Source organism: Hyla sarda, chromosome 5, assembly GCF_029499605.1.
Source record: "Hyla sarda isolate aHylSar1 chromosome 5, aHylSar1.hap1, whole genome shotgun sequence".
NCBI lineage: Eukaryota > Metazoa > Chordata > Amphibia > Anura > Hylidae > Hyla > Hyla sarda.
The window spans coordinates 136293959-136307099 of NC_079193.1; the positions used below are offsets into that span (position 1 = coordinate 136293959).

Consider the following 13141-nt stretch of genomic DNA (forward strand, 5'->3'; position numbering starts at 1 on the left):
ATGTTGTTGCAAAGGGTCTTGAAATACTATGCAAAAAAAAAAGTTCTTAATATTGGAGCGGTATTTATTCATGCTGGACCACACTGTATGAACATTGCAGCCCAAATATTGCCAATTACACTCACAGGACAATAAATTAATAGCAAAGCTGTTCTCACATGTGTTTTTCTGTTTAATAGAGAACATTTCCCTCATGTACTGTGACATCAAAATAGATGTTTCCTCTTTAATCATAAAACAACAAGTTTTTTTGCATTGAAATGTGCCAGGTGTTTCAGCATCAGTGGAATCCCCTGATCTTACAGCTTTTAACCCCTTAGGGACTCAGCCCATTTTCACCTTAAGGAAAGGTGCAATTCTGACCACTGTCACTTTATGCATTAATAACTCTGGGATGATTTTACCTTTTATTCTGATTCTGAGATTGTTTATTCGTGACATATTCTAATTTAACATAGTTGTAAATTTTTGTCGTTACTTGCATCCTTTCTTGGTGAAAAATCCGAAAATTTCATGAAAATTTTGAAAATTTAGCATTTTTCTAACTTTGAAACTCTCTGCTTGTAAGGAAAATGGATATTCCAAATAAATTATATGTTGATTCACAAATACAATATGTCCACTATATGTTGACATAATAAAGTTGACATGTTTTTACTTTTTGAAGACATTACAGGGCTTCAAAGTATAGCAGCACTTTTCAAAATTTTCAAGAAAATTTCAAAATCTGAATTCTTCAGGGACCAGCTAAGTTTGAAGTGGGTTTGACAGGCCTTTCTTTGAGAAATACCCCATAAATGACCCCATTATAGAAACTAAACCCCTCAAAGTATTCAAAATGACATTCAGAAAGTTTGTTAACCCTTTAGGTGTAGAATAGCAGCAAAGTGGAGGAGAAAAATCTAAATCTTCATTTTTTTACATGAACATGTTCTTGTAGTCCCATTTTTTTTTCATTTCTAAAAGTGGTATAACAATAAAACGCCCCCCCCAAAATTTTTAGCCCAATTTCTCTCGAGAATGGAAATACCTCATATGTTGACATAAAGTGCTCTGCAGGCTCACAACATGGCTCAAGAGGGAAAGAGCAACTGTGGGATTTTTTAAAACAAATTTTGCTGTCATGGTTTTTGGGGGCCATGTTGCATTTAGGAAGCCCCATGGTGCCAGAAGAGCAAAAAAAAAAAAACACATGGCATACTATTTTGGAAACTATACCCCTCAAGGAACGTAACAAGGGGTATAGTGAGTCTTAACACCTCACAGGTGTTTGACAACTTTGCGTTGTAAAATAATGTTGTTACCCCAAATTTTCCTTTTTCACAAGGGGTAATAGGAGAAAATGGACCCCAAAATTTAAAACCCAATTTCTCCTGATTAAGAAAATGCCCCATATGTGGACGATGAGTGCTCTGCTGGCACACTACAATGCTCAGAAGACAAGGAGCAAAATGTGGCTTTTTGAAAGAGAATTTTGCTGAAATGGTTTTTGGGGGTATGTTGCATTTAGGAAGCCGCCATGGTGCCAGAACAGCAAAAAAAAAAAAAATACACATGGCATACTATTTTGGAAACTACACCCCTCAAGGAACGTAACAAGGGGTATAGTGAGCCTTAACACCTCACATGTGCTTGCCGACTTTGCGCTGAAGTTAAACGTGAAAACAAAAATTAGATTTTTAACACTAAAATTATGTTACCCCAAATTTTTCTTTTTCACAAGGGGTAACAGGAGAAAATGGACCCCAAAATTTGAAGCCTAACTTCTCACAATTAAGAAAATGCCCCATATGTGGACATTAAGTGCTCTGCTGGCGCACTACAGGTCTCAGAACAGAAGGAGCGCCATTTCACTTTTGGAGAGAGAATTTTGGTGAAATTGAAGTCTGGGGCCATGTGCATTTACAAACCTTCCATGGTGCCAGAACACCAATAACCCCCCACATGTGACACCATTTTGGAAACTACACCCCTCCAGGAACGTAACAAGGGTTACAGTGAGTACTTACTCCTCACAGGTTTTTTGAACAGTGGGCTGTAAAAGTAAGAAATTAGATTTTTAACACTAAAATGATGGTGATACAGTGATCCCCCGACCAGCGATGCCCCCAACATACGATGGCCTCTCAGAGGCGGCGGGGACAGATGAGTATAACGTCCTATACTTTACATTGCACGGATCCCTCAACAAACGGGTTCGTGGTCCGCTGGCTGAGTCCAGACAAGTCTCCGCCGCCTTGGTGGCTCATCATCAGAAGATGATGAGGAGGCCGCAGAAGAAATACGGAAGCTGGGGTCTTCCTCGTCCTCTGTGGCATTCAATGTTGGAGGCAAGTATGGAATATGCCTCCTCCGCTGAAAAAGCCCTGTGGGCCATTTCCCTACTCTAATGGGGATGGGGGTGTGTGTACTTGTGTGGGAAAAACTTTATTTGTGTATAAGCTGTGTGTGGTGTGGTGCGAGATTACCTCCCTAACCAGCTCTAACCTAACTAAACCTGTCCTAACAGAAAAAATACAAACTAAAAAAAAAAACAAAAAAAAAATAGACTTCTAGGGCAAAAAAAACCCTGTGCCAAAAAAAAGCATTTACCTAATCAGTGGTGTGCACACTGATTATCGCTTGGTGGTGTCAGGGAGCGCAGAAGTCAGAGAGGGGGTCCGGCCACTCAGCCCAGAACAGTGGCTGGTGGCACGTACAGACCCCCAGACAAAATAATAATAAAAAAATGCTTAACCCTGAAACAATGCACCCGCCTGAACCCCCCCCCAAAAAAACCCTGATCAGTGATAAGTCATGACAGCGATGGGGCAGGCCGCACACAGAGGAACGGTCCATCAACACAGCACAGGCCTGCTGCTGGTGGCACGGACCACCTATATGTGCCTGCACCACATACAAACGCTGATCAGTACTACGGGACAGATCAGCGGCGTGTGGGCTTTATCTAACGGTGGCAGAACGCTCTTTTATAGCTAAGAGCGCTCGGCCACAAGTTTAGCGAAAAAAAAAAAGGTATGGAAAAAATCACTAAATTGGTTGAGTGACAGTCGCCCCACAGGAAATTTTACATGTGGTACATGTTCTTTTTTTAACTTACTTCCAGAACTCCTTTTGTGGTTTATTGCCTCCCGTGTACATGTGACTTTTTCTACATAGGGAAGACCATACGACCCCTGTACCATAGAGTTAGGGAGCACATGAGATCCCTGAAAACTGGAATAGGGGCTCCTCGTTTGGTCTCCCATATGGCAGAAATCCATAAGAACGATCCTGAAGCCTTACAATTTTTTGCTATTGAACGTATAGAATATCCAGAACAAGGTTATACGAAGGAACAGGAATTATTGAGGAGAGAGGCTCTTTGGATTCTTCGTACCGAAGCTACAGGCCCGCTTGGCCTGAATGATAAATTTGAAACAAGCGCATTAATGTAAGTTATAGAGAGAGAACCTTGTTTCTCCTCCATACATTTAATGGTAATATTGTATTCACTACGGTGTCTATTGATTTATATCACACAGAACCTCTCCTACTCAATTTAACTACTAATGACTTGCATAGGTAGAAGGATATGTATAGTGTTGCACATAGTATGTGTTCCCTATTTCACCATGGTATGCACAGGGTTAATACACACCTGCCTTATCCCTCACTTGGTATATAACACGCCCTTCTCCTTCCTGTGTCAAGCACCGGCCTGACAAAGCGCTCCGGCGTGTAAACGGTCCGTCGCCGTTCTCTGTACCCCCGCATCCATTCCATCCTCCCCTGAATGTATCCCGACTGATCGACATGATCAATAAAGAAGCCCTTTATTGACCTGGTGAGTGCTCCGCTATCTTCTTTTCCCTTGATGTCATTTGCTGTTCATGATTGGCATTGGTAGCACTGAAGAGGTTGAAGTTACTGGTTTCCAGTGACTGTGTGGATCAGGTGTCCATCCATTTGAGTTCTATGCAACATAAGGAAAGGTGCTGAGACCTATCTTCTATGTGTATGAAAAAAAAAGGTATGCGCCCCCCAAAAAAACACTGGCGCAGACCGCAGTGACCCTGTAGGGCCGGAGTCACGCAGCTAAAGGTGCTGCGGACCCGCGGACACCTACAGTATGGTACTCTGTTAAAAAATGTAAAATAAATGATCTTTTTTTTACCTCTTAACTCTGTCCCTGCCTAATCTAAAGCTTTCCCTAAACGCTGCTGTGCCAGGGGACACAGAAACAGTGCCAAAGGGCACTTTTATTACTGTGAGGGGGGAGATACAGCATGGGGCTCCTCTCTGATCAGCACCAGATGTAAGATTATGCTGATCAGATTGGAGCAACATGCTCCTGCACTCCTCCCCCCTCCCCAACACTGCCACCTCCCAGTACAGTACGGATGATGATTGGTGGTGTATATTACACCACTGATCATGATCCTTATCAGGGTCATCGGGTCACACGTGATCCGGAATCGCCACAGATCACCGGTTTGTATGTACCACCGATATGGAAGGTCCTCAGGAATGATTTCAGCAGGCATCCAGCTCTGATCCCCGCCCGGTGAGCGGCAGAGAACGGGATCACAGCAAATCACCGGTCTGACTTGACCGGCGATTTGCGGCGATCGCCAATATTTGGGGGACCACAGGACCCCCCTCGGCGATGTGCCTGGATGCCTGATGAATTATTTCAGCAGGCATTCCGGTCTGGTCCCCGCCCGGTGAACAGCGGGGCCGGAAATGCTCATGGCATACAGGTACGCCCTGAGTCCTTATGGATCGGGGATGCCCTTCGTCTCCAAGAGGTTAATCTAGTAGGGGCAACCACGTTGCATAAATTCTGTAATCTCCTAAATGTCACATTATTGTATATTGGTGTATTAGGCATAGAATCTTGAGAATGGGATCATTTAATACAACAGGACAGTTTTTTTCTCAGAATGCGTTTAAGTTCTTGGGATCCACAATTGTAATCAGTAATAAAATTCCACTTAAACTTATTCCCTGTATTAAAATGTCCACTAGGCTTATCGACATATGTAACATCATGCTGTTTTTTTATAGTTTACTTTTTTAAAAGCATCTACTATCAGTTTAAGATAACCTTTTTGAATAAAACGATTATGTAAAAAAAAAATCACTGTGCCTAGTACATTTCTTTCTTATGCGCAAATACTGCCCATAAGGATCATTTCTCAACCATTTGGGGTAATGAGAACTGCTAGAGAACCCAAGAAAGCTGTTGACATCAACAGTTTTAAAGAAAATGCATGTGCATATTTGGCCTGTGTCAGTTTTCATGATCTCATGATCCAATTAGTAGAAAAGTGCATAGTAAATTGAAGACCCTACTGATTTTGATTTAAATGATGTACAAATTCCTCTGATGTGCCAGACGAAATAAAAAACAAACCATCTATATAACGTCTAAAAAAAAGTGAAGTGCTGACTAAATTCAGGGGACAGTGCTATGTATAGAAACTCGACTGACCCCATGAACAAATCTGCATAACTTGGGGGCAAAACGAGTTCCCAAAGCACAGCCCCTGATCTGTCTGTAAATAGTGTCATTGAAAGAAAAAATATGGTGCTTCAAAATAAATCTAATAGCTTCTAATAAAAACAAAAGATTGATGAGAAATCAAAGGGGGGTCCAAAATAAAAAAAAAGCGCCTTTTATACTCAACACTGTTAATATCCGAGTATAAATAACATACATCTAAAGTCAAAAAAGAAAACTGGGGAGGTAATTCACAGGACATATCTGTGTTAAAGCTTTCAGATAAGAGGGAAAAGTTAGTACATAGGACTGTAAAAACAAATCTATGAAATGAAATATATTGCAGGTAATAGAGCCTATGCCTGAAATTATTGGGCGACCCGGCGGATTACATTTATGTAGTTTCAGCAAATAATAAAAAATGGGAAGATGATTTTTTTTTTTTATGGAAAAACAGACTTCTGAATTAATATTTTAAACTTTTCCAAATACTGTAAGGAAGGATCTTCCAACAATATCTCATAAAAAAAATTATTTGAGACTCTGCAATGTACAAGGATCTGTCTATTATCGCCACTCCCCCACCTTTGTCCGGAGGGCATATAATAGACTCATTAGACTACAATGATTTGATAGCTCTTCTCTCCTTTACAAAGAGATTATCCTGACTTCTAAAAGAAAACCCTCTCTCACACAACCTACGGAAGTCATTGGAAACCATGGTGTAAAAGATTTCCACATGACTCTCCCTATATTGTAGAGCATAAAAAATACAAGGAGAATTAACCTCCACATGTCTAATGGTGGTAACAATACCAATCTCTCCATGTTCCTGAATATCAGTACTAGTAGATAAGGTAAAGAGAGTAGATGAGATGAGATTTTTCCAGTATAGAAAATTGATAGGCTAATGTCAATTTTCTAAAGAATTTGTTCAAATCTAAAAATAACTAAAAAATCATTAGGTCTAGAAGTAGGACAAAACGAAAGTCCTTTAGCAAGTAAATTAATCTAATTTGCCTTTAAATGGACTGAGATAAATTGAATAGTTTGATATTATTTCTAGCATTTAAACCCTGTTCTTCTTGTAATCTGGATTCCTGTTTAACAGAACTGTTCCTTCTCTTACGCCCAATCAATTTTCCTTTTTTGGAGGGTGTTCTGGGAAGACGGTTGATGGGGGAGTATTGTGTAATATATCTTGGAACTGGACTCTGGATAGATGAATGTAGAGGCACAGTGTTTGCAATAACCAGGCAGGAGTCTTAAAATCAACAAATGAGTTGATACTACAGGAGTGAGTTTCCTCACATCTAGATGATTTAACCGCTTAAGCAAAGGACCTTTCTTGGGAACATCCCAATGGTGTGGGAGACTTGTGAGGGGTTGCGATAGAAGAAATACTGATGTCCCCAACCTCCCCATCTCAATGCCCTCATGAGAAAAAACAGGTAAATCAGAGGAATGAAATACCTCAATGATCAAAGATTGTGTTCTCACAGGGACATGAGGAGATGACTTGTTTACCTCTATAGATACCTTACCAACTTGTGTAGATAAATGGGGATGAAGATGGAATTCGGACTGGGGCCTCTTGTCACTCAGAAGAATAAACGAGAGACGGAGATCCAAACCAAACCTCCATTTACTGAGTAAGACAGCAAACCTCTGTTATCATTGGTGAGTCCGAGCAGCTGGACCTCAAATGATCTGTTAGTGGTTAGTTGGATACGTTCTTTAAGAAGAAAATACTCTATATATACTCTTATAAGCAAGGTTGTTTTTATATGCAGTGTGTATACAGTGTATTTATCACATGAGATTGTACAAACATACTGGTAGAAACTGATACATTTTACACCATTAATAATAAGAGTGGGTGGATGTTAAGAATGTATCTAATTTAGTAATACATTTTAATAAACTGATACATTTAGAATTATCTGCATAAATGTATTTTTGTCTGCTATATCTTTGTGCCTGTGTTAAAAGGGTTGTGCCATATTAAAAAGTTCTGCCCTATTCACAGATCAGGGGTAACTAGCTGATCAACATCCTTTTAGTCTGTATAGGAGCTGCCAGAAACAGCTAAACATGGCTTCCATAAAGTATGCATGAAATGTAGGTGCTCAGGCGAGAAGCGCTACTTCATTCTAAGGGGAGACTGTGGTCCCCATTCTCGAGATTGCAGGGGGTCCGTCCACTGGGGCCTCCTGAGATGTCGAGAATAGGGATACCTGTCACCAGTTAGAATGAAGCAGTAATATGTAGCTTCACACAGTGTCAAATGAAAGCAACAATACTGTAGTAAAATAGATATAAAACCTGCAGCACTTTTAAAACATAATGGGGAAAATTTACTTAGCTGCACAAAAATGTGTGACTATTTAGCATCTGCATCACTTGCACCTAGGGAACATGAAGGAGGCTTGAAGGAGGCTATAAGGAGACTTGGCTTTGCATGGAAAGGGGTGTTGGGGTGGCTCCTTCTCTAATGTGATTTGTTACACCAAAAGTAGCAAAAGCATAAGTGTCTACATTTGTGCCCTGGACGCAAAGGCAGCCACAGAGCTAAAAATGGATGGATATTTATTTACGTGTGGCACACCAGAATGCCCCACATAGTAAATCCTCCCTTAAGAGTTCCACTGTAGTTCATAGAAAGTTGACCATCAGATTACCCATTGTAGTAATGCAGTAATTTCTACATTAACCCCTTCAGGACGGAGCCCATTTTGGCCTTAAGGACCGGAGCGTTTTTTGCACATCTGACCACTGTCACTTTAAACATTAATAACTCTGGAATGCTTTTAGTTATCATTCTGATTCCGTGATTGTTTTTTCGTGACATATTCTACTTTAACATAGTGGTAAAATTTTGTGGTAACTTGCATCCTTTCTTGGTGAAAAATCCCCAAATTTGATGAAAAAAATGAAAATTTAGCATTTTTCTAACTTTGAAGCTCTCTACTTGTAAGGAAAATGGATATTACGAATACATTTTTTTTGGTTCACATATACAATATGTCTACTTTATGTTTGCATCATAAAATTGATGAGTTTTTACTTTTGGAAGGCACCAGAGGGCTTCAACGGTCAGCAGCAATTTTCCGATTTTTCACAAAATTTTCAAACTCAGTCTTTTTCAGGGACCAGTTCAGGTTTGAAGTGGATTTGAAGGGTCTTCATATTAGAAATACCCCATAAATGACCCCATTATAAAAACTACACCCCCCAAAGTATTCAAAATGACATTCAGTAAGTGTTTTAACCCTTTAGGTGTTTCACACGAATAGCAGCAAAGTGAAGGAGAAAATTCACAATCTTCATTTTTTACACTCACATGTTCTTGTAGACCCAATTTTTGCATTTTTACAAGGGGTAAAAGGACAACATTTTTACTTGTATTTGTAGCCCAATTTCTCTCGAGTAAGGACATACCTCATATGTCTATGTAAAGTGTTCGGCGAGCGCAGTAGAGGGCTCAGAAGGGAAGGAGCGACAAGGGGATTTTGGAGAGTACGTTTTTCTGAAATGGTTTTTGGGGGGCATGTTACCTTTAGGAAGCCCTTATGGTGCCAGGACAGCAAAAAAAAAAAACACATGGCATACCATTTTGGAAACTAGACCCCTCGGGGAATGTAACATGGGATAAAGTGAACCTTAATACCCCACAGGTGTTTCACGACTTTTGCAAATGTCAAAAAAAAAAAAATTACCTAAAATGCTTGTTTTCCCCAAAAAATTTAATTTTTAAAAAGGGTAATAGCAGAAAATACCCCTAAAAATTTGAAGCCCAATTTCTCCTGATTCAGAAAACACCCCATATGGGGGTGAAAAGTGCTCTGCTGGCGCACTACAGGTCTCGGAAGAGAAGGAGTCACATTTGGCTTTTTGAAAGCAAATTTTTCTCTGGGGGCATGCCGCATTTAGGAAGCCCCTATGGTGCCAGGACAGCAAAAAAAAAACCACATGGCATACCATTTTGGAAACTAGACCCCTCGGGGAACGTAACAAGGGGTTAAGTGAACCTTTATACCCCACAGGTGTTTCACGACTTTTGCATATGTAAAAAAAAAATTTTTTTTTTACCTAAAATGCTTGTTTTCCCAAAAATTTTACATATTTTAAAAGGGTAAAAGCAGAAAATACCCCCCAAAATTTGTAACACAATTGCTCCCGAGTACGGCGATACCCCATATGTGACCCTAAACTGTTGCCTTGAAATACGACAGGGCTCCAAAGTGAGAGCGCCATGCGCATTTGAGGCCTAAATTAGGGATTGCATAGGGGTGGACATAGGGGAATTCCGCTCCGAGGCTCCGTTCTGGAAACCGTGGCGTACCAGACGTTTTTCATTTTTATTGGGGAGGGGAGGGGGGCTGTGTAGGGGTATGTGTATATGTAGTGTTTTTTACTTTTTATTTTATTTTTTGTGCTAGTGTAGTGTAGTGTTTTTAGGGTACAGTCGCACAGGAGGGGGTTCACAGTAGTTTGAGCTGGCAGTTTGAGCTGCAGCAGAAAGTTTGCGGCAGCTCAAACTTGCAGCCAGATACTTACTGTAATCCTCCGCCCATGTGAGTGTACCCTGTACGTTCACATTGGGGGGGGGGGGGGGGGGGGGACATCCAGCTGTTGCATAACTACAACTCCCAGCATGCCCGTTGGCTGTCGGTGACTGCTGAGAGTTGTAGTTTTGCAACAACTGTAGGCACACTGGTTATGTATCACTGAGTTTGTGACCCAACTCAGTGTTTCACAACCAGTGTGCCTCCAGCTGTTGCAAAACTACAACTCCCAGCATGTACGGTGCATGGTGTACGGTGACTGCTGAGTTGTAGTTTGCAACAGCTGGAGGCACACCGGTCGTGAAACACTGAGTTAGGTAAAAAAAAACTGTGTGCCTTCAGCTGTTGCAAAACTACAACTCTCAGCAGTCACCGACAGCTACCGGGCATGCTGGGAGTTGTAGTTATGCAACCAGCAGATGCACCACTACAACTCCCAGGATGCACTTAAGCTGTTTGTGCAAGCTGAGAGTTGTAGTTATACAACAGCTGAAGGTACACTTTTCCATAGAAAAAATGTGCCTCCAGCTGTTGCAAAACCATAAGTCCCAGCATGCCCATAAGGGAATGCTGGGAGTTGTGGTGGTCTGCCTCCTGCTGTTGCATAACTACAGCTCCCAGCATGCCCTTTTTGCATGCTGGGAGCTGTTGCTAAGCAACAGCAGGAGGCTGTCACTCACCTCCAACGATCCAGCCGCATGGTGTCAGTCCCGCCGCCGCTGCTCCTGGGGCCCCGATCCCAACATTGACGCCGGGGATCGGGGTCCCCAGCACTCGGGGTGCACGTCCCGCACCCGCTCACGTCCTCCGTAAGAGGGGCGGAGCGGGTGCGGGAGTGACACCCGCAGCAGGCGCCCTGATTGGTCGGCCGGTAATCCGGCCGACGAATCAGGGCGATCGTGAGAAGGCACCAGTGCCACCTCACCCCTGCAGGCTCTGGCTGTTCGGGGCCGTCAGAGACGGCCCCGAACAGCCAGTAATTCCGGGTCACCGGGTCACTGGAGACTCGATTGACCCGGAATCGCCGCAGATCGCTGGACTGAATTGTCCAGCGATCTGCGGTGATCGCCGACATGGGGGGGCATAATGACCCCCCTGGGCGATATGCCGGGATGCCTGCTGAACGATTTCAGCAGGCATCCGGCCCCGGCTCCCCTCCGGCTAGCGGTGGGGGCCGGAATTCCCACGGGCGTATGGATACGCCCTCGGTCCTTAAGGAATTGGGATGCAGGGCGTATCCATACGCCCTATGTCCTGAAGAGGTTAAAGGGGTTATAAAGGGTTGAACATTTTTTTTTTAAACTTGCCCAAAATGCTGGCATTTAAAACAACAAACTGAAATTACCTCCCACTGCTCCCCAAAGCCTCCAGTATTCTGCAGTCTTCCCCAGTTGTTACATATCTTCAACTCCTAGCATGCCTTTCGGCTGTCACTGGTTGGGAAACACTGAACTAGAGTCTGTTTCCTAACTCAGTGATTTCAACCCATGTGCCTCCAGCTTTTGCAAAACTACAACTCCCAGAATGCACTGACAGACTGTACATGCTGGGAGTTGTAGTTTTACAACAGCTGGAGGCACACGGGTTGTAATCACTGAACTAGAGTCTGTTTCCTAACTCAGTGGTTCCCCACCAGTGTGCCTACAGCTGTTGCACAACTACAACTCCCAGCATGTACGGTCTGTCAGTGCATGCTGGGAGTTGTAGTTTTGCAACAGCTGAAGGTTTGCTCAACCCCCCCCCCCCCCCCCATGTGAATGTACATGGTACATGTGGGTTTCCTTCTACAGTGGGTTTCCTTCTACAAGTTTGAGCTGCGGCAAATTTTCTGCTGAAGTTCAAACTCCCAGCGGAAAACTCACTGTGAACCCCCACCAGTGCGAATGTACCCTAAAAACACTACACTACCACATAATAAAAAGTTAAACACTACATATACACCCCCTTACACGTCCCCTCCCCCCCCCCCCAATAAGAATGAAAAACGTCTCATACGGCAGAGTTTCCTAAACGGAACCTCCATCTTTTGCAAAACAACAACTTCCAGTATTGCCGGACAGCCATTGACTGTCTTGGCAGGCTGGGAGTCTTGCAATAAATGGAGGCACCCTGTTTGGGAAAAATTGCTGTAGGGTTTTGGTGGAAACAAGCCCCCTCCTTTTATCTGGGTCCGCCCCTATTGCAAATTCCTTATTTAGGCCTGTAATGCGCATGGCGCTCTCTCACTTCAGAGCCCTGTCGTAATTCAAGGCAACAGTTTAGGGCCACATATGGGGTATTTCCGTACTCAGGAGAAATTGGGTTACAAATTTTAGGGGGCTTTTTCTCCTTTTTCCCATTATGAAAGGGTAAAGTTGGGGGCTACACCGGCATGTTGGTGTAAAAAAAAAAAAAAAAAATTACACTAACATGCTGGTGTTGCCCCATACTTTTCATTTTCACAAGAGGTAAAAAGAGAAAAACACCCCCAAAAAATGCAATTTCTCCTGAGTATGGAAATACTCCATTTGTGGACGTAAAATGCTCTGCGGACGAACTGCATGGCTCAGGAGTGAGAGAGCACAGAGGTGGCTGATCGTTACAGCGGTTCTGATATAAATGGAAAAAAAGCACCCACATGTGACCCCATTTTGGAAACTACACCCCTCACCGAATGTATCATGGGATATAGTGAGCCTTAACACCCCACAGGTCTTTGACAAATTTTTGTTAAAGTTGGACATGAAAATTAAAAAAAAAAAATTTCCCCTGAAATGCTGGTGTTACCCAAAATTTTTCATTTTCACAAGGAGTAATAGGAAAAAAGCCTCCCGAAATTTGTAACCCCATTTCTTCTGAGTAAGATCATACCCAATATGTGGATGTAAAGTGCTCTGCGGGCAAACTACAATGCTCAGAAGAGAAGGAGCGCCATTGGGCTATTGAAAAGAGAGATTTAGGCTGGAAATGAAGGCCATGTGTGTTTACAAAGCCCCCATGGTGCCAGAACAGTGGACTCCCCCACATGTGACCCAATTTTGTAAACTACACCCCTCACGGACTATAATAAGGGGTACAGTGAGCATTTATGCCCCACAGGTGTCTCACA

At 42.6% G+C, this 13141-nt stretch overlaps 1 protein-coding gene across 1 annotated transcript in view; it reads right to left on the reverse strand.

The window, feature by feature from the left end:
- The window catches only part of COBL (cordon-bleu WH2 repeat protein), a 612569-nt gene that overhangs the window by 466051 nt on the left and 133377 nt on the right, over nucleotides 1-13141 (reverse strand). The window lies entirely within an intron of this gene.